This window comes from Pistacia vera, unplaced genomic scaffold, assembly GCF_008641045.1.
Source record: "Pistacia vera cultivar Batoury unplaced genomic scaffold, PisVer_v2 Contig344, whole genome shotgun sequence".
NCBI classification, from domain to species: domain Eukaryota; kingdom Viridiplantae; phylum Streptophyta; class Magnoliopsida; order Sapindales; family Anacardiaceae; genus Pistacia; species Pistacia vera.
Genome location: NW_022196162.1, coordinates 784,996 through 804,890, shown reverse-complemented (window position 1 = coordinate 804,890; position 19,895 = coordinate 784,996).

Here is a 19,895-nt window from a genome sequence, read left to right as displayed (position 1 = left end):
TCGAATGACATGGCAAAATCCTGACCGTTGATTTATTATCAGTTAATATTAATCAACGGCTAGGATTTTGCCACATCATTCAGTGCACAGATTCGGTGCACAACCTTCGGTTGCTGTAGTATTACTCTTATTTGATAGGGCTGAAAACAGCCAGATTGGTGCATGACTAGCATCCGGTCGATCTACGTTGTTTCGGCATTGACAATTGGCGGCTGGTGGTGGTGGCAAGTCCGATATTCTTGTAAATTGTTTTCAACACAAGGACATTTTTGTCCAAAAGTTTTGTGTATGAAGATAAAATAGTCCATAAATGTTCTTGTAAATTTATTTAGAAACAAGGGCAAATTTTGTCCAAAATCTTTAATAATTAGGGGTAAAATTGTAACAAAAATAAGATTACCAAGTAATCTTAAAATACCTAGGAAAAATGTGACATTTATATTACTACCTATATAACCAACAATGATTACTATTGGTTTTCAAAGATTACTATTAGGGTGTGTTTGATTCTAAGAATATTGTATTACTAAGAATGTTATATTAATGGAAAGATAGATTACCATGAAGATTACTGGGAATGTTTAAGGAAATGTGTTTGGTTAGGTTGAAATAAATTGGTGGGTATGTTATATTGATATGTTTGGCTGGGAGGTAAATGAGTGGGTATGTTATATATATTACTAAAATGCCCTCCTTTTAAAATGTTAATATAATATTATTTTTATTATTATTTTTTGAAACATTTTTTTAAATCCTTACATTTGAAATTTTGCTAAAACATCACGGCCATATAAAACTTTAATTTATAGCAAAACCACCCCCATCCACCTCAAGCCACTACTGATAGCCAGCCACCACCGCTAGCAGTCATTGGAATGGCGCATGATCGACCGGATTTGGTCAGTCGTGCGCCGATAAGGCTGCTTCATGGCCACATATATGGTCATGATTTGGCTGTTTCCTGCCAGATTGGCACACGGCTGGCTAGATCTCGCCGGTCGTGTGTTGATATGGTGATTGTCACCGGCAGCCAGTGATAGTCTTGGGTGGCTGGGGGTATTTTATTAATTTTTAAACTTTTTTTTGGTTGAGGTGTTTTAGCTAAATTCTCAAATGTAGGGGGTTTGGGCTAATGGTTATTTGGTACACATTTGAGGGTAATCGTGTCCGAAATGATATTTAATTAAGAGCAAAAGAGGTATAAAAATCATATTATCTCGGTAATCTTTTAATAACACCCCTGGCAAAGTAATCTGATTACTCTTTATATTACCAACACTATTTGAAGCAAAAGATTACTGTAATATTTTATTACTTGCAAACCAAACAAGGGAATCTTGAAAATTAAATGAAGATTACAGGAGTATCTTATATGATCTTGAACCAAATAGACCATTGGTTTTAAAAGATTACCGAAATTTTATATTACTTGTCAATCAAATATGATAATGTAAGTAATAGAATATGACATTACCTCAATAATAGGGGATAACCCAAACCAAACAACCCTTTAATTACCTTTAATTAATGATTTAATTCAATTGAAACATGACTAGTTACCTTGGAGTATATAATCGGACAGCCAGCTAGTATATAGTTATTAGACATATGGAATTAAAATAAATTGTATAAAAATAAAAATATTTAAATATTTGTATATTATAATTGTTAAACAATTCAAAGAAATAATAAAAAGAGGAGGCTAGGGTTTCATTGATACTGCACAATGTAATTAAATACAAAAAGTATGATTTAACCTAAATACAAAGATATATATAGGCTAAACAAAGGAAATAATGAAAAGACAGATTTACCCTTAATAAACAATAAAACAAAATAACCCATATTTCTTAACATCTCCCCTCAAACTCACGATGCGGCAGCTACAAGCATCGAGAGTTTGCCAACTAGAAAACGAAAATGGGAAATAGAATGCGACTTGGTAAAGAAATCTGCAATTTAACTTGTCTGTAGTTCAATAGAGTACATATACTTTTGCTGGAGAAGAAAAATCCCTTCCAAAGTTCTTGATTTCCAAGATTGGGATATCACAATTGTGGGAAATGAGCATACTTTATATGCTTAATTTCTTTTGAATTTCAAAAATTAATCAATAAGCCTGAAAATTGAGCCTAGATAAAGCATCGGATATCTATTTGAAAGTTTTGTAGACACTGTTGCTGAATTGCGAGTTAACACTATAAATTATGAGCTAGATACATAGATTTTATTTACTAACCATATTCATATTGTAAAGATAGACGAAAAAAATAGAAAAGAGTGATATCAATCCATCAAATTGGGTGTGGATAACGTGAATTCTTATAATTTATAGTACTCTTGAATCCCAATGTTTTAGGATTCCATTTTAACTTATTGTGTGTGTCTAAAGCAAATTTAAGATTATATATGAAGAAAAACTTATGATAATATTAGTAAACTATGTGCATAACTAAAAAAAATTACAATTTTAATGCATTAAAAACAAAAACTTTATCCCCTTATTAACGACCATGTTAAAATCTTTTCTAAATGATTGTTATAGCTATTGTAATTAATTATGCATTTTCTTTGAGGAAACATTATACATGTTCTACACTACATTTGACTTGATACATAAAAAGTAAATATTATTTATAAATTTTAGAAAATGATATGCTAGGCCGCAAGGAAACTTCATGATCTACGTTATCATTAAATGCATACTTGAAAGTATAATGGTGAGATCGATGATAAATTTTGTAATTTGAGTCAATTTTTTAAATTGAATTTTTTTTTATCGAATGAAGTATTAGAGTGAGTCTTGGTTTTTTTTTTTTTAAGAAAAGTAGTTCAGGCATATTTCAAATATTTTTCATATTCCAAAATATTATCAAATAATATTTATATTTATAATTTTTTAAAAAATATATATTAATAAGGGCTTCCGATAAATTTCTACTGTATTGAATTTTGAATATTGAATCTTTGATATTGAGGATAAACATTATGAATGATCTTTATATTTTCCTTTCACTTACAATTGTAAATAAACTTATAATAATAATATATTGGGTATAGTTATACAAAATGAGTATTTATTTATAATGCCCTTATAATTAATATATTTATGATGCATTTGACGATATGAAATATATTTATAATATTTAACAATGTAAAACAAAACCCAAAAGATTTATTAATGAACAAGTTATTAAGCCAATACAAATAACAATACCTCTAAATTAAACTACAAAAAATTTCTATTAATTAAGTATTCAAGATTCATTTCTAGCTTTTAAGTAAAATATTTAATTTTTTGGGGCGTACTTTGGATCAATAATGTTTTATTATCGAGAATTTTATATTAACGGAAAGAAAGTACTTGAAGATTATTAAGAATGTTTAGAAAATGGTTTGGTTAGTTCAATAAATTGGTGAATAATATGTTTGGTTGCGAGGATAAATGGTGGGTATGTTATATAGATTACAAATTGCCTCTTTTTAAATATATTAATAGTATTTTTTATTATTATTTTTTGAATCATTTCTTTTAACCCTCACATTTGAAATTTTCGAAAACACCACAACTATATAAAACTTTAATTTGTAGCAAAATCACCCCCACCCACCCCAAGCCATTACCGAAGCCAACCAACTACCAGTTGGTAGTTGACGGAATGACGCACGATTGGCGTATAGGCCAGTCGTGCGCCGGCAAAGCCAGAAATGGCCATGGATCACAAATCCATGGTTGAAAAACAGCAGATCTATGGCTATTCACGTCCATAGATTGGCTGTGAAAATGCCAGATCTTTGGCTATGAAACGGCCATAGAAATGCCTGATCTGACTGTTTCAAACATGAATCTATGATCCATGGTTAGAAAAGGCTTTACTGGCGCACGATTGGTTAGATCCTATAGTGTGCACCATTACGGCGATGACACCGACAACGGGAGGTGGGGAGTCACGACCAGCAATGGCTGGGGTATTTTGTAACTTTTAAATTTTTTTGTGCTGGGGGGTTTTAAGCTAATTTCTCAATGTAGGGGGGCTAGATAATTGTATTTGGTAGATATTTAAGGACAATTGTGTCCGAAATGGTTTTAATTAAGGGTAAAATGGGTAGAAAAATCAAATTACCCCGTAATATTTAATAAAACACTGCCTAGCAAGGTAATAAATTACCCCTATATACCAACAGTAACACTATTTGCAATAAAAGATTACCGTAATATTTATTACTTGCAAACCAAACACCGAAATCTTGCAAAATAAATGAAGATTACCCTCGTTATCTTATATACCCCCGATCCAAAGCGGTCCTTGTTGTAATTTCACTTTTATGTTTCGACCCTTAAAATATGCATCAAATACAGATTTTTGATTTATCTTTTTTTTTTTTTTTTTTTTTTCTAACTTCAATATTTTGATATATCTATAGTGGGTAGTCTAGATGGTTAGAATGAATTGAGATAGTGTGGATAAGTACACGGTCTCATGTTCAATTCCCCCTATGAGCATCCGCAATTTAAGTGAGGGGTGGTGGATATAAATTGCGGATGCTACATATATGATTTTTTTTTTTAAGTAAAAGTATTGAAACACAAAACAATTACAGTAGTTTAATTTAACAAACAAATTTTAGAAAAGATATTATTTTGTAAAATATATGAAAAGATATACAAACTTTCTTCATTTGTTCTTGTACAATTAAATAATAGATATAAAATTATTATAATTTATTAAATGTATTGTGGGATTTTTTTTGTAAAACTAAGAATTTAATTTGATATATTTGATGAATTTAAAAAACAATTCACATATATTAATATAATTGACAATTTTTCAAAGTCAAGGACGGTCAACTGCCCTCCTTGACCCCCTCCCTCCTCCCTGCTGCTTACATATAGTACTACAATTGTTACTTGAATCTATACCAAACTTCTTTCTCTCTGCCAACTTGGTTTGTTGATCATTATCATTCTTCATTTCCTCGTTATTCATGGATTTGAGGTCTCGAAAACACTCGAAAAGAAGATGCTCAAGCTTAAAAAAAGAAGATAGTACCGCTCCATCAAAACTCCATCAACGGAGGTGGCGAATGGCTTTCCGGGCGATATGTTTCACCAAGGTTCTTGCTTCTTTGTCCCGGAAGTTCTTGAGAACAAGTCCTTGCTGCGCTCGTTTCTTACCATGCCATTGATGTCCCTAATGAAAACCAGGGAATAAACAATGGCAGCGAGGCTTTTCCTGACGATGTTAAGAGAAGCTTTCCGAGATGGTGAAAGAAAGATTCTTCATTCTCTTGAAGACTTCGGAGAGGTAAAACAGATTGCTACTTTGCTGGAAAGCCATCCGGAAACTGGTATCAGCGGCAAGGAAGCTGATCTTGCTCAAGAAGGAATGCCTTTGGAGAAACAGGTACAAGAAACCACCTCTGAAAGGATTTCTCAGCTTTGTTCTTGAAGCGTTTAAAGATACAACTATTATTATACTTTGGGTGTGCTGTACTCTCTCTGGTGTGCGCATTAAAGAAGATGGCTGGAAAGAAGGGTGGTCGATGGTGGTAGCATTATCATTGCTGTGATTTTGGTTGTCTCTGTCTCTGAGGGAGCAATTTTAAACAGAGTAGACAGTTGAGGCTCTCTCGGATGAAAGTAACGAAATTCAAGTGGAGGTGGTGAGGGACGGGAGGCGCCACCGTATATCGATCTTCGATATAGTTGTTGGAGATGTTGGCCTTTGAAGATGGTAATCAAATTCCGGCTGATGGGTTGTTCTGGAAGGCCAATCCTTGAAGTGGATGAGTCAAGCATGACTGGAGAAAGTGAACATGTTGAGGTCAATGAAAGAATCCATTCTGCTCTTGGTACTAAAGTCATCGATGGATTTGGTTTTATGCTCGTTACTTCTGTGGGCATGAGCACAGCCTGGGGTCAATTGATGAGCACTATAAGGCATGAAGTGAATGAGACGACTCCATGCAATCTCGTCTCAACGTGCTGACTTCTTACATTGGAGGATCGGATTGACGGTGGCAATGCTAGTCCTCGCTGTCATGCTAATTCGTTATTTACTGGAAGTGTACAGACGAGAAAGGAAACAAAGAGTTTCAGGGGAGCAAGACTAAGTTCGATGATGTGATGAAGTCGGTGATTCGTATAATTGCCGCAGCCAGTCACAATTTGGTTGTGGCGATTCCTGAAGGTTTGCCTCTGGCTGTTACTCTTACTCTGGCTTTTTCTATGAAGCGAATGATGAAGGATCATGCAATGGTTCGGAAGCTCCTGCTTGTGAGACGATGGGGTCAGCCACAAAATTGTACAGAATAACTGGTACTCTTACTGTAAACCAGATGAAAGTTACGGAATCTGGCTTGGAAAAGAGAAAGTATATGTGCTTCTCCTCGAAGGTAGTGCTTCCCCAGAAGACACGGAAGAAGTAAAAGGTAATTTCTGTAATTTGTGCAAGAAGCAATCGGTTTAAAAACGAATGGTAGCGTATATAAACCGGCTGCTCCAGCTGCACTGAGATTAGTGGTAATCCGACTAGAAGCAATTCTTTCTTGGGCTGCAATGATTGGGAAATGGATGTAATGAACCCAAGCATAGTTGTCAAAAGACCAAATAGAGTCTCAATTCGAGAGAAAAGAGAAGTGGACTTTCGGTGAAGAGGTCAACAAGAAGGGTGAGGTGTTCACATGCACTGGATGGGAGCTGCAGAGTAATATTGCCATGTGCTCCCATTATTATCTCAAAGATGGGAAAGCGGAAGCCATGATGATGAAAAAAGAACCAAATTGCGAAAATTATTGAGGGAATGGCAGGCAAGAGCTTGAGATGCATTGCCATGGCAACAAAAAAGTTGAAGAAACGGAGAAAATTCAATCGAATCTTGAAGAAAACGGACTGATCTTATTGGGGATTTTCGGCTTGAAGGATCCGGTCGCCCAGGTGTAAGCGAAGCTGTAAAACTTGTACAAGTGCAGGGGTGAAAATCAAGATGGTAACAGAAAGACAACCTGCACACGGCAAGAGATAAGCTATTGAATGCGGAATCCTCGAACCGGATTTCGATGATGAAGCTATAGTCGAAGGTGTGAAGTTCAGAAATTACTCCCCTCAAGAAAGAGATGAAGATTGGACCATTCGAGTAAGGCTAGATCTTCCCCGTTTGACAAGTTTGATGGTTCAAACATAGAAGAAAAGGGCCACGTTGTAGCAGTAATCGGTGACGGCACAAACGATGCCCCTGCTTTAAAGGAAGCAGACATTGGACTATCCATGGGAATTCAAGGGACAGAAGTAGCAAAGGAGAGCTCAGAATATAATCATGGATGACAATTTCACCACTGTGGTTCAGTTCTGAAGTGGGGAAGATGCGTTCAACAACATTCAAAAGTCCTTCAATTTCAGCCACTGTGAATGTTGCAGCTCTTGTATCAATTTTGTCCGCGCTGTTTCCTCAGGTAAAGTCCACTATCTGCCGTCAGTTGCTAGGGTCAACCTGATAATGGATTCTGGGAGCATTAGCATTGGCCACAGAGCCCCACCAATGATTCATGAAAAATCCCCCTGTCGGTCGATCAAAGTCCTTATAACCAGAGTCATGTGGAGGAACCTCATTTCTCAGGCCCTTTATCAAGTAGCTGTCTTACTGATTCTACAGTTCAGAGGAAAAGAAATCTTTAAAACAAACGAGAGAGTCACACAATACCATGATTTTCAATACTTTTGTCCTCTGGCAGGTCTTCAATGAGTTAATTTCGGAACTGGAGAAGAAGAACATATTAGGGGAATATGGAGGAACAAAATTGTTCCTGGCATTATTGCAATTACCATAGTTCTTCAATTGATCATGGTGAGCTACTGAAAAATTTTGCTAATACTGAGGGCTGAATGGGTTCAATGGGGTTTTTGCGTTGGATTGCAGCTTTTTCATGGCCGATTGCTTTATCTTCAAGTTGGTTCCAGTGAGAGAGATTCTAATCCGGATCCAGAAGGGAGATTCCTTCACCTAATGAACTTCGTGCCTCATCCTTAGTCTTCAAGAAGTATATCCAGACATGCCTAGAGTAATCATCTACAAAGCTAATGAAATACCTACAGCCCCCTAGTGAGTAGTGTCTAGCTAGTCCCCATACATCTGAGTGAACATACTCAAGTGGTGAGCCTGAGTAATGTTTACCAGATTCAAATTTCACCCTTCACATTTTGCCAAAAATACAGTGTTCACAGAAGGTTAAATTTTCAGTTTTGTCCCCTCTTAACAAATTTTGTTTACTCAACTTATCTAACCCTCTTTCACTAACATGTGCCAACCTTTGATGCCACAATAAGGTTTTATCCTGTGTTACTAGAGACAATACAGCAACAATGCCATAATCTGTCCTAACCTTTAACACATAGAGACCATTTTTCTTTTCACCTTTCATCACTATTAATGACCCTTTCATTACACTAAGACTTCCATTTGAAGCCTTGTAACTCAGTCCTATTGATCTAGGGTGCTTAGTGATATTAGATTCCTCTTGAGGTCAGGAATGTATCTTACATTGGTGAGGGTTTTAGTTAGGCCATTGTGAAGGCTTAGCTTAACAGTACCTATGCCCTTAATGCCACATACTGCATTATTTCCCATCACAACGTTTCCACCATCTACAGTTTGGAAAGAGCTAAATCACTCCCTATTTGGTGTCATGTGGTAGGTACATCCTGTGTCTACGATCCATTCCTCACCATTTCTAACTTCAGAGATGACTAATACCTCTGAACTTTCATAACCTTTAGACACAACATCAGCACTGCCTTCCCCTTCCTCCGTTCCATACTTCTTCTTATGTTTCCTCTCAGGACAATCTCTCCTAAGATGGCCTTCTTTGTGACAGAAGAAGCACTTCCATTTCCCAGTTTTGGACTTAGATCTATTCCTATTGTGTCCCCCCTATTTCCAGTTTCTCTTCTCTGATCTACCATTTACTATGAGACCTTCCCCATCACTGCCTAATGTCATTCTGTTCTCTCTATCCTTAGCTGTAATGGCTTTTACAACCTTTTCTAATTTTAGGGTCTGCCTACCATATTTTAATGTTTCTACAAAATTGGAGTAACGTTTTGGTAGGGAATTTAGAAGAATTACAGCCTGGTCTTCATTACCAACCTCTACTGATATGCTTTTTAAATCCTGTATAAGTTTTAGAAAATCATCCTTATTGTCTTTTAAAGATTTCTGCTCATCCATTTTAAACCCAAACAGTCTTTGTTTTATACAGTCTATTAGGGACATCTTTAGATTGATACAGAGAGTCTAACATGTTCCAGATCTTAGCATCAGTTTTCTCATTCTTCACATCTCGAAGGACTTTGTCACCTAGTCCTAAGATCAAGGAGCTCTTAACTTTGTTGAGAACATCCTGCTTCTCAACTTCAGTCATGGTGTCAGGCAACTCAGATTCCCTTTTCAATGCTAAGGCTAGTCCTTCTTTAATCAGCACAGCTTCCATTTTCATCTTCCAGAGTCCAAAATCATTGTCCCCTGTAAACTTTTTGAGTTCAAATTTAGTGGACATGTTTTTGGAATAAGATTTGCAACGACAGAAACTAAATTTTAAATAACCCTAATTAGGATTCGAACTAGGCTCTGGTACCAATTTGTAGTGACTAATTAGGGTTATCAACTAAGCTGATCAAATCAATCAATGAGCTAACACAACTTCAAATCAACATGCAATCAATTCAGAGATTAAGTAAAGCATAAAAGAACATAATAGAAATTGACACAGGGGATTTATAGTGGTTCGGCTAAGGTAGCTTTCATCCATTCTTCAAGGCACACTATAGGGTATTTCATTAATCAAGAGAACCAAGATTACAGAGAGTATACAACCAGAGAAATACAAGAAAGAACACGCCCGATTAAGCCCTCTCACTGCTCTGTTTTCTCTAGTACATATTGGTCTGATTTTATACACATTAGGACTCCGTTGATCATCCTCCAGTTGTCCAGTATGATCTGCAATCCGTTGGAGAAGATGGGCACTAGAATCTTTTGTCATGAGCAAAGAACTAGGGCTGAAATGGGACCAGAGAGAAAGAGAGATGAGCTGTGAATTTGTTGCAACAGAATGGGTTTCGAGTGCCAGATAAGGCACTTAAGTTTGATAGCCAAAACGACGCCATCTTAGTTAAATTGTGAATCTGCTTTCTTTGACTAATGTTGACTCCACCGTGGCAATTTCAAGCCACATCATCATCACAGAGATTAATATATACATATATTATATGATAGATGCAAAAAATGTGAAATAAAAAATAAATTGACACCGAATAATAAATTAAAATAGATGATAATACATAGCAATAGTCATGCAACGGTGGTACAGTACAGTACAGTACAGTACAGTACAATACAATATTATTCTTATAATAAAGTCACAAATGGACCAATAATATCAACGTACTTACATTACAATCCTTATGTCATTCATCTTGACGATTACAAACATGAATCAGAATCAAGAAAGTTATTTAACTTGTCTGTAGTGTCAATAGAGTCACATATTACTTTGCTTAGAGAAGAAAATCCCTTCCAAAAGAAGTTCTTGATTTCCAAGATTGGAATCATCAATTGTGGGACACATGAGCATACTTTATTATGCTTAATTTCTTTTGAATTTCAAAAAATTAATCAATTAAGCCTGAAAATTGAGCCTAGATAAAAGCATCGGACTATCTATTTTGAAAAGATTTTGTAGACACTGTTGCTGAATTGCGAGGGTTAACACTATAAATTATGAGCTAGATACATAGATTTTCTATTTACTAACCATTATTCATATTATTGTAAAGATAGACGAAAAAAAATAGAAAAGAGATGATGTCAATCCATCAAATTGGGTGTGGATAACGTGATATTCTTATAATATTATAGTACTCTTGAATCCCAATGTTTTAGGATTCCATTTTAACTTATTTTGTGTGTTCTAAAGCAAATTTTAAGATTATATATGTTGATGCGTGATTTTGACATCAATCAAATGCACGTGTGAAATACTGAGCGGGTCCAGAAGATACACGTAAATGTGAGAATGAAAGTAAATGCATTGGATAACAGCGTTTAAAGTGGTTCGGATGCTAAGGAAGCAAATTCTACGTCCACTGATTTTGTATTAAAGATAGCGGTCAGGTCGCGTTAAGTGGACTGACTTACAAATGATTATACAAGAGAGAGAATGCTATATTTTCTTTAGAGAGAGTAGCTAATCCCTTAAATGAGAGAAGAGCTGTCAATTTATAGTGGGATGGATTAAGGTTATCATTACTAAGTCTGTGAGTTGGTGGGATTATCCGTGCAAATCTTTCTTTATGTCCCATTACCCACCTTCTAGAGTGATTTACGCGATTTGGTGCAGGGATTGGACACGTGGAATCGCTATAGCTCTGGGTTGGTCTGACGCGCACCCACTTCACTGACAGGAGCGTGCTGCTCACGTCACCATGCGACGTGGCTGTTTCTGACTGGCTGCGGGCCTACCTATGCTCTAACTTTTTATCCCCTTATTAATGACCCATGTTAAAATCTTTTCTAAATGTATTGTTACTAGCTATTGTAATTAATTATGCATTTTCTTCGAGTAAACATTATACATGTTCTACACTACATTTGAACTTGATACATAAAAAGTAAATTATTTATTTATAAATTTTAGAAAACTGATATGCTAGGCCACAGGGAAACCTCATGATCTACGTCTATCATTAAATGACATACTTTGAAAGTATAATGGTGAGATCGATGATAAATTTTGTAATTTGAGTCAATTTTTTAAATTGAATTTATATTTGTCGAATGAAGTATTAGACGTGATGTCTTTTGGATTTTTTATTTTTTATTTTTTTTTTATTTTTTAGAAAAGTAGTTCAGGCATATTTCAAATATTTTTTCATATTCCAAAAATATTATCAAATAAATATTTATATTTATAATTTTTTTAAAAATATATATTAATATTAGGGTTAGAACCAACCAAGAGAAGCTCATAAGAGATTTGTTATGGCTATAGGTGAGGGTACCCGATTGATTGTGTATACAAGCGTAAAGCAACTTCACCCTAAAACTTTTCAGTAAAGAGCAGAAAGTAAAGAGCTCTTACAGTATCAAGGATATGACGATGTTTTTGTTCGCACGACCATTTTGTTGAGAGGTATAGGGACAAGAATGATGTGACACTGTGCCTTGTTGATTCGAACTCAAGGAGAGTTTTGTCATTGTATTCCATGGCTTATCAACAAAAAACTTTAATGGTACGAGAAAATTAGTTTGTACCATTTTGTGAAAAGTTTGGTAAACACGAACAGCTCAAATCGATGCTGTAACAAGTAAGCCATGTATAATGGAATATCATCAACAAAGATAACAAATAACGAGATCCCCCCTTAGTAGAATGGGGCAAGACCCCAATATTAGAGTGAATCAAACAAAAGGTGCAGTCGAAAAAGAGTCACTTATATTAAAAGATAAATGAGTTGTTTGCCAAGTTGACAGGAAACACAACAAAAGACTCAAAACCTATAGAACCTAGGTGACCTTGGGAGGCTAAAAGATGAACACAGGGTATAGAGGCATGACCCAACCGAGAATGCCATAATTGGGAAGAGATGGTAGGAGTAACAATGGCGAGACAGATGGGATGGAAGCTGCAAAGAAGTGAGCTCGAACAACGTCCAATCTTACGGCCTGTCCCATGAGTTACCCGTCTGTGGATCCTGCACATCAACACCAGCATTAGAAAAGGTAAGCTGAAGACCTAATTCACAAAGTTGACACACTGAAAGGAGATTTAAGGATAACTTGGACAAGATAGGTGTGTCCATAATAAGGTAGGGAGGAAATAGACCTAATTTGACTACCAGATAAATGAGAACCATCAATAGTATATATGATAGGATTGGTTGACAGAGTAGATTTTTGTTAAAAATGGTGGAATCAGAGGTCATGTGATTACAACATGCGAATAAAAAAACCAAAGAGATGTACCTGAGGTGATAGACAAAGCACTAGAAGACTGGGATAAAACCTGATGAATTAATCCTCAATGTCAGTACAATGATAGTGGACACTGAAGAAGGCTCAGCAGCAGACTCAAGAGCAGAACGAGCAGTTGGAGCCACGGCAGCAGCTTGCAACAAAGGGGCCCGAGACTAATTTTGTTCTCCAATTTCGACATTCCGTAACAGAGTGACCTGAATGTTTGCAGTATTTGCAGAAGACAATCTTTGAGACTGAGAAGGGAAACGGCCCGGTTGGAGAAGATCCAAAGGTAGTCTGAGGGATGGCAGCAACAACTGAATCTGGAGTTTGCATCTTCATGGTTGAATGACGATTTTCTTCGGAAATAAGTTTAGCAACTGCAATCTCAAGAGTGGGAAGAGGTGTGTGATTCAAAAGAGAGAGCCCGAGTAGATTCAAAATCCTCATGAAGTGCCATCATAAAATGCATAAACTTATGACATCATGGTAGTGGCAAACTGCAATGTCATCAGAACATTTGAGGTGAGGATCTGCAGTAGACAACTGTTCCCAAGATTATCAACTTGAGAATAGAAATCAGCAATGGATTAACCTATTCCTGACGCATCTGATAAAGGTTAGTCTCAAGCTGGAACTGCAACGAAGCATCATAAGTGTAGTTGTATCGTTTAACAAGAAAATCCCAAGCAGCTTGAGCATTACCAAGCTTGGGAAGCAAGCTTAGGATGGATGGAACAAAAGTATGATAACCAAGACAATTTTTATAATGAATACTATGCCAATCTTCAAGCCGACATGCAAACTTATCAGACCTCACCATCTGTTGCTTGGGGGCAAGAATATCACCAGAAATATAATGCCACAATTTTCGTCCTCTAAGAAATACTTCCATATTTTGAGCCCACATATTATATTTGAGCCATCTAAAAATATTATCAATCGAGTGAACAATGGTATCAAGGTTGGAGAGGAGTGAGACATACCTTTTTTTTTTTTTTGGGTCAACGAGTCAACGGTTAGCAAGTCAACGGGTGGACCTGGGCTGGACTTTGAACCGAATGGGCTTATTTAGAAGAAAGAAAAATGGGTTGGGAAGGCTTACTTGGATTGGCTTGAAGTTGGCTGTAACAGGTTTGAAATTTTTGTTGGAGTGTGGTGCGTGGTCAGACATGCAGAATATTCAGGAGGAGTGTGCGGAAGCGTATCGGAAAATCTTGACACAGAAACACCGATAAAATTCTCAAGACGTCGTTTATGATCAATTTGATTAAAAAATGGAGCAAAAATGGGATGTAAACCATGAATCTCACTGTCAGTGTAGGGAAAGCCAAGGTTGGTGCGAAAGGAAACTCAATGAAACGCTTGCACGGACAAGAAGATCAGAGTAGTGTCTCTGATACCATGTTGAAATAAAGGAGTTTTGAGGAATCATATGATTGTATATTTCTGTGTGTCAAAACTATACAAAAGAGACCTCTATTATAGTGGAGAACCCAAGTAGTAAGGAAATACACTATATGAAAATTTCTAACCTAGCATAATGACAATAATTATAGCTTAATTATAGGAATAATCTATTTATAGGGATATTAAAAGATACTAATATATATACTAATAATATTCTAGGGATATATAAGATACTATTATATATACTAATAGATCATTAATTAGTAACAATAACCATAACTAATAGTGTCATTGGTCGACTTAAAGACAAAATCTTATCATCCGTTAACATTAAATAAAAATCTTACACTTTTGATATGAAAAAAAATTATAAATTTGTTTTATTACATTTACCGTCAGTACTGAATTGTTGACAAAGGTTAGTAAACGCAATAAGTCATAGGAGGAACCGACTATGCAATGGCAAAAGTTTTTTTCACTTTCGAATACTAGACAACATTAAATGTTTCAATGAATAAACAACAATTCCAAAAATAACATAAGGGGTCGAAATAAACTAGAGAATTATATATTTTTTAATGACGGAAATAAACTAGTGTCTTTAACGATTGAGTCTACTGATTATTGTTCAATTACATATATGTTTTTGTCATGGGTAATTTCTAGGGGTGACTACTTAGTTCACTATAGTTACCCCTTAGAAATTACCCATGACAAAAACATATATGTAATTGAACAATAATCAGTAGACTCAATCGTTAAGACACAAGTTTATTTCCGTCATTAAAAAATATATAATTCTCTAGTTTATTTCGAAGAAAATACAACTTCAGAGTGTCTCGGCTGTTATCGAATGAAATGGCAATAATCACTTAATCGGTATAACTAAAGAAGATTAATATGAGTGACTAGATGAAAAATGGGCAAATAAAAACCATAATTCATAATAAGTGTTAGCAATTTAGTAGGATAGTTATCATCTTGGGCCATATGAGAAGTCCATCTAAAGACCCAAGATGAAAAGTTTGAAATATTCCCAGCTTCTTCCAATATGCCAATTAGCTACTGTACATACTTATTTATAATATATATTGATCAGTTAAAGGGTGTTTTTAGTCGTAAGTGTGAAGCTCACAAAAGGAATCAGAACATGCAGTCATAGGCTTTTATATAAGAAATTGGGCAGCAGCTTCTGAAGAGAACGAAGGCATCTAGATGGAGTAAGTAAGGCATACAAGATCCATGAACAAGATATATAGAATATTCTACTTTTGAAATCAAATAGAAAATAAAATTCTCCAGCAACAAACGCAAGGAATTTGATTCTACTTTCTTTATAACATCAATTTTATGAACAATCTAATGCTAATAATATAAATTTGCAAGTTCGTTCTCTTTCGGTAGAAGTATTACTAAATATTTTCCACGTCAAAAAAGAAACTTATGCAAAAGAGTCTCTCGAATAAAAGTTTTTCCACAATACTTGAGCTTAAGTTTGAACAAATATTCCAACCAAAATGGTGAAGTAATTTCCTAATTGTATTCTCCAATTATGGAAATCCCACTTCTTTTTCAAACTTAAATAATGTCAGGTTAAATATGACTTTGATATTAATGCTCGTGAAGTCTTCGTCTTCGTCTTCGTCTTCTTCCAATTTAAATCGTACATATGCTGCTGATAGCAGATGTCTCTTTAATATGATTAGTAGACAGACACCTAACATGCATGATATATATTAAGAAATTGTTTTGTATTTCATGTTTGTGAGTAGTCTCAATTGAATTTATTCTTCCTTGGGTTATACTTCATCACAGGCATAAACAACAGAATGGGTTATAATATATATACATACTTATTTATGATTATGATAGATTCTTCTTAATTTGATTTGATAGAAAGGATGGAACGAGGTACATGCAAAAGTAAAAAAAATTGTATATGATCTAGAATTCTTGAGCTTCAGTAATTTCATTCTTACTATTGCTCGTCAAAAAGTTGTAGTTGAGCGATTTAATCGGATAAACAATGACCTAATTTGTAAAAGATTAATTTTAGTGAACTTTTTTGTACCCCATTTTCCACATCTACTTAGGGTTAATTTCCTCGGAAATATAATTACAGTATCCAATCATCATATAGAACGACTTTTACTTCATAGATTGTAAAAATTAATAATTAAACTATCATTGGGTGGTTTGATGGGAAAAGAGCAAAAGAAGTTTTATGAGTTCTTGAGTTTGAGTCTACTCAAACACTAATAGAAGTGACTACTGGAGCTCTTACTTATTTAAGACCCTGAAAGATTAGTTGAAGTATGTGCATCTGGCATAGACATCCCAATGATATTAGAAAAAAAAAAAAAATTAAAATAAACAGCTTAAACCGACCAGTAGTGGTATGGATAACATTATTCTTAGTACAATTGTAATTGGAGAGTAATGGCCTCTAATTTATTTCCAGATCTTTCATCAATCACAAGCCTTGTCATTGTCTCGAATCTGAACAAAGTATAACTGTTATGGAGTTAGAATTAAGATTGGAAAGATCTTGTTCTTATGCTTGGGTAAGAATAGAAGGACTTGTCTTTGAGAAATTTCCCAGAAACATGAAATATCAAATCGTCAGACACAAACTGAAACCATAGTTCGTCAGACCACCAGCTGTTTATTTTCCAACTAAGAGTAATGGAAGCATAGTTGACTGAATTGAAAAAATTGATAAAATAAGACTGATATTTTACAGTACGTGGAAGCGTTATTGAACTTTTCTCTTAAAAGATTTTGTTGTCGAGGCCTCGGGCTGATTTCAGCACAATGACTCAGCTCTTTACATCATTATTGGTCATGATTCATGATTTATTATTAATTAGTTCGAAGGGGAACAGCGACGGTTGTTATTCTGGATATTTATTATAAAACATTAAATAATTAGATGGAGATAATTTTAGGCCCGTTTGACAAATTTTCTACCCATATTTTCAAAATATTGTTTGTTTTGTTATTTGAGAATTAGTATATTTTTTAATTACTTTTAGACCCCTTAAGTTTATTAATTTCTAAATACTCCAAAAAAAGTTTAAAAATTAACAAAAACACCCCATCTACCCATACTGTCAGATTCCGGAACCACCGTCGATGGTAGCCGGAATCTTCACGATAGTCTACAAAGACCGAAACTGGCTAGTATTCATCGATCTGACGGTCAGATCGGGACTTTTTTCGATCTTCGATTGCCAGATCTGGCCGTAGATCTGGCCTTTTCCGGCCAGATCTGGTGGATCTAGCCGAAGGTCCAGATGACCCTACCCGCAAGATTCGACCGGGTCTACGCTATTTTTCGGCCAGATTCCACTGTGGTGGCCAGAATCTGACATTGCGGTGGGTGGGGGTGTTTTGTCATTTTATAGAATTTTTATATATTGGGGTGTTTGTTAAATAGCAAACCTAGGGGTTTGTTTTTGTAAATTTTTAAATTTTACCTCGTAATACTCCTTTATTCAACTACCTAATATTGTTCCCAAAATCCTATCCAAAATATAAACAACGGACCCTTATTTCTCCCTGGTGTTTGGGGTCTAGCATCCATATCTTGAAGTTAATGTTTAGGAAAGAGCCCCATATTAATAGATGTTAGCCTAATAAGGATAGAACGGATAATTTAATTGTACACGTAAGAGAAATATGTTAGTTTATTTCTTCATCACTCGTCTTTGTGTAATGTTATGAAAAGAAACCATTTTTTTAATCACCCAGGTGTTCGGGCCAGCTTGTGTACACGTCAACTAATCTCCCAGGCCTTAGAACTGTCCGATGTAAGAGCCTCAATGGTTACCCTTATTGATGCCTAAAGGAACTCGAACTCAGGTTCATAAAATCATTTTTTACTCTTTTATCATCATAACCACTCAGTGGTTGTTAAAAAAAACCAAAGTTGAAGAAAGAATGATATAAATCATGAATATAACAATTAATATACATATAGAAACAACTTCATATTTTTATTTATATTTTTCCTATTCAATTCTCCACAATTAGTTTCCTGTCTTTCTTAAAGGTCTCTTTATGTACCTTGAAATAAACAAATTCCTCTCAAATCAATTTTATTTCATCACTTTGATGAGGAATTAACTCAACGTCATACTTTGAATTTCCGCAAGGTCTTGGTCTGCTTCCATGTATATTTGATCATGCAAATTTTCAACATTTGATATGCCGCACCCATTAATATTAGAAAGTTCTTGGTAGTTTTCTGGTTTGATCAGTATCCCAATTCAATTGATTCTTCCTTTTTAGCTCATACCTACCTCATAGTATAATCTATAATGAGTACTATTGGTATTAAAGGTATTATCAGCAGCTTTATTACTGATAATTAAACATGATAAGGACAGTAATTAAGATGAATATTACTGAAATAATGAGTTGATCGCACCCTAAAATATAGTATAGTTCACTTCATTATACTTTTTCCTTCCAATATTCCATAGATCTTTATTGCATGAGGTTAAAAATTTGTTAAATGGATTTTTTTTTTCTTTTTGCTAAATAAATTGCAATTGGACTATTAATGTACATGTTAGTGTGCTCTTGTACAACTCCCAAATTTTTAAGCTACCTTTTAATTAGATTGTCTCCTTGAAAAAATATCATGTATATACTTTATCTTTGTAGTACGTAAAAAAACATAAAGAGTGGAAGTAAACCATTGATCCTGTTGAAATAAAGAGAGTTTTGAGGAATCATATGATTGTATATTTTTGTGTGTCAAAACTATACAAAGGAGGCCTCTATATATAGTGGAGAAGGTCAAAGTTAATAGGAAATACACTATATGGAAAGATTCTAACCTAGCATAATTATAGGAAATTATAGCTTAATTACAGGAATAATCATATATTCTAGGGATATTATAAGATACTAATATATATACTAACAATATTATAGGGATATTATAAGATACTAGTATATATACTAACATCCCCCCCTCAAACTCTTGGTGGCGAAGTCAACTAGAGTTTGGAAACAAGATCACCAAGTTGACCAGGTGGATGGGATTTCGTAAAAATATCAACAAGATTATCTTCAGAAGAAACTGAATGTAACTGGAGGACACCCTGCTGAAGATGATGGCGGATGAAGTGACAATCAATCTCAATATGTTTAGTACGTTCATGAAACACATCATTATGCTCAATCTGGATGGCACTACGATTATCACAGTGAAGAGGAGAACTTATTGATTGAGGAACACCCATATCTTTTAGAAGCCAGCATAACCACAAAAGTTTAGATGTCGTATCAATAAGAGCGCGATACTCAGCCTCAGTGCTAGAACGGGCAACAATAGACTGTTTCTTACTACGCCATGAAATCAAAGAAGTACCAAGTAAGAAACAATAACCAGTGGTGGAGCAACGATCAATAGGATCACCAGCCAAATCTGCATCAGAATAGGCCTGTAGCTCCAGAGAGGAG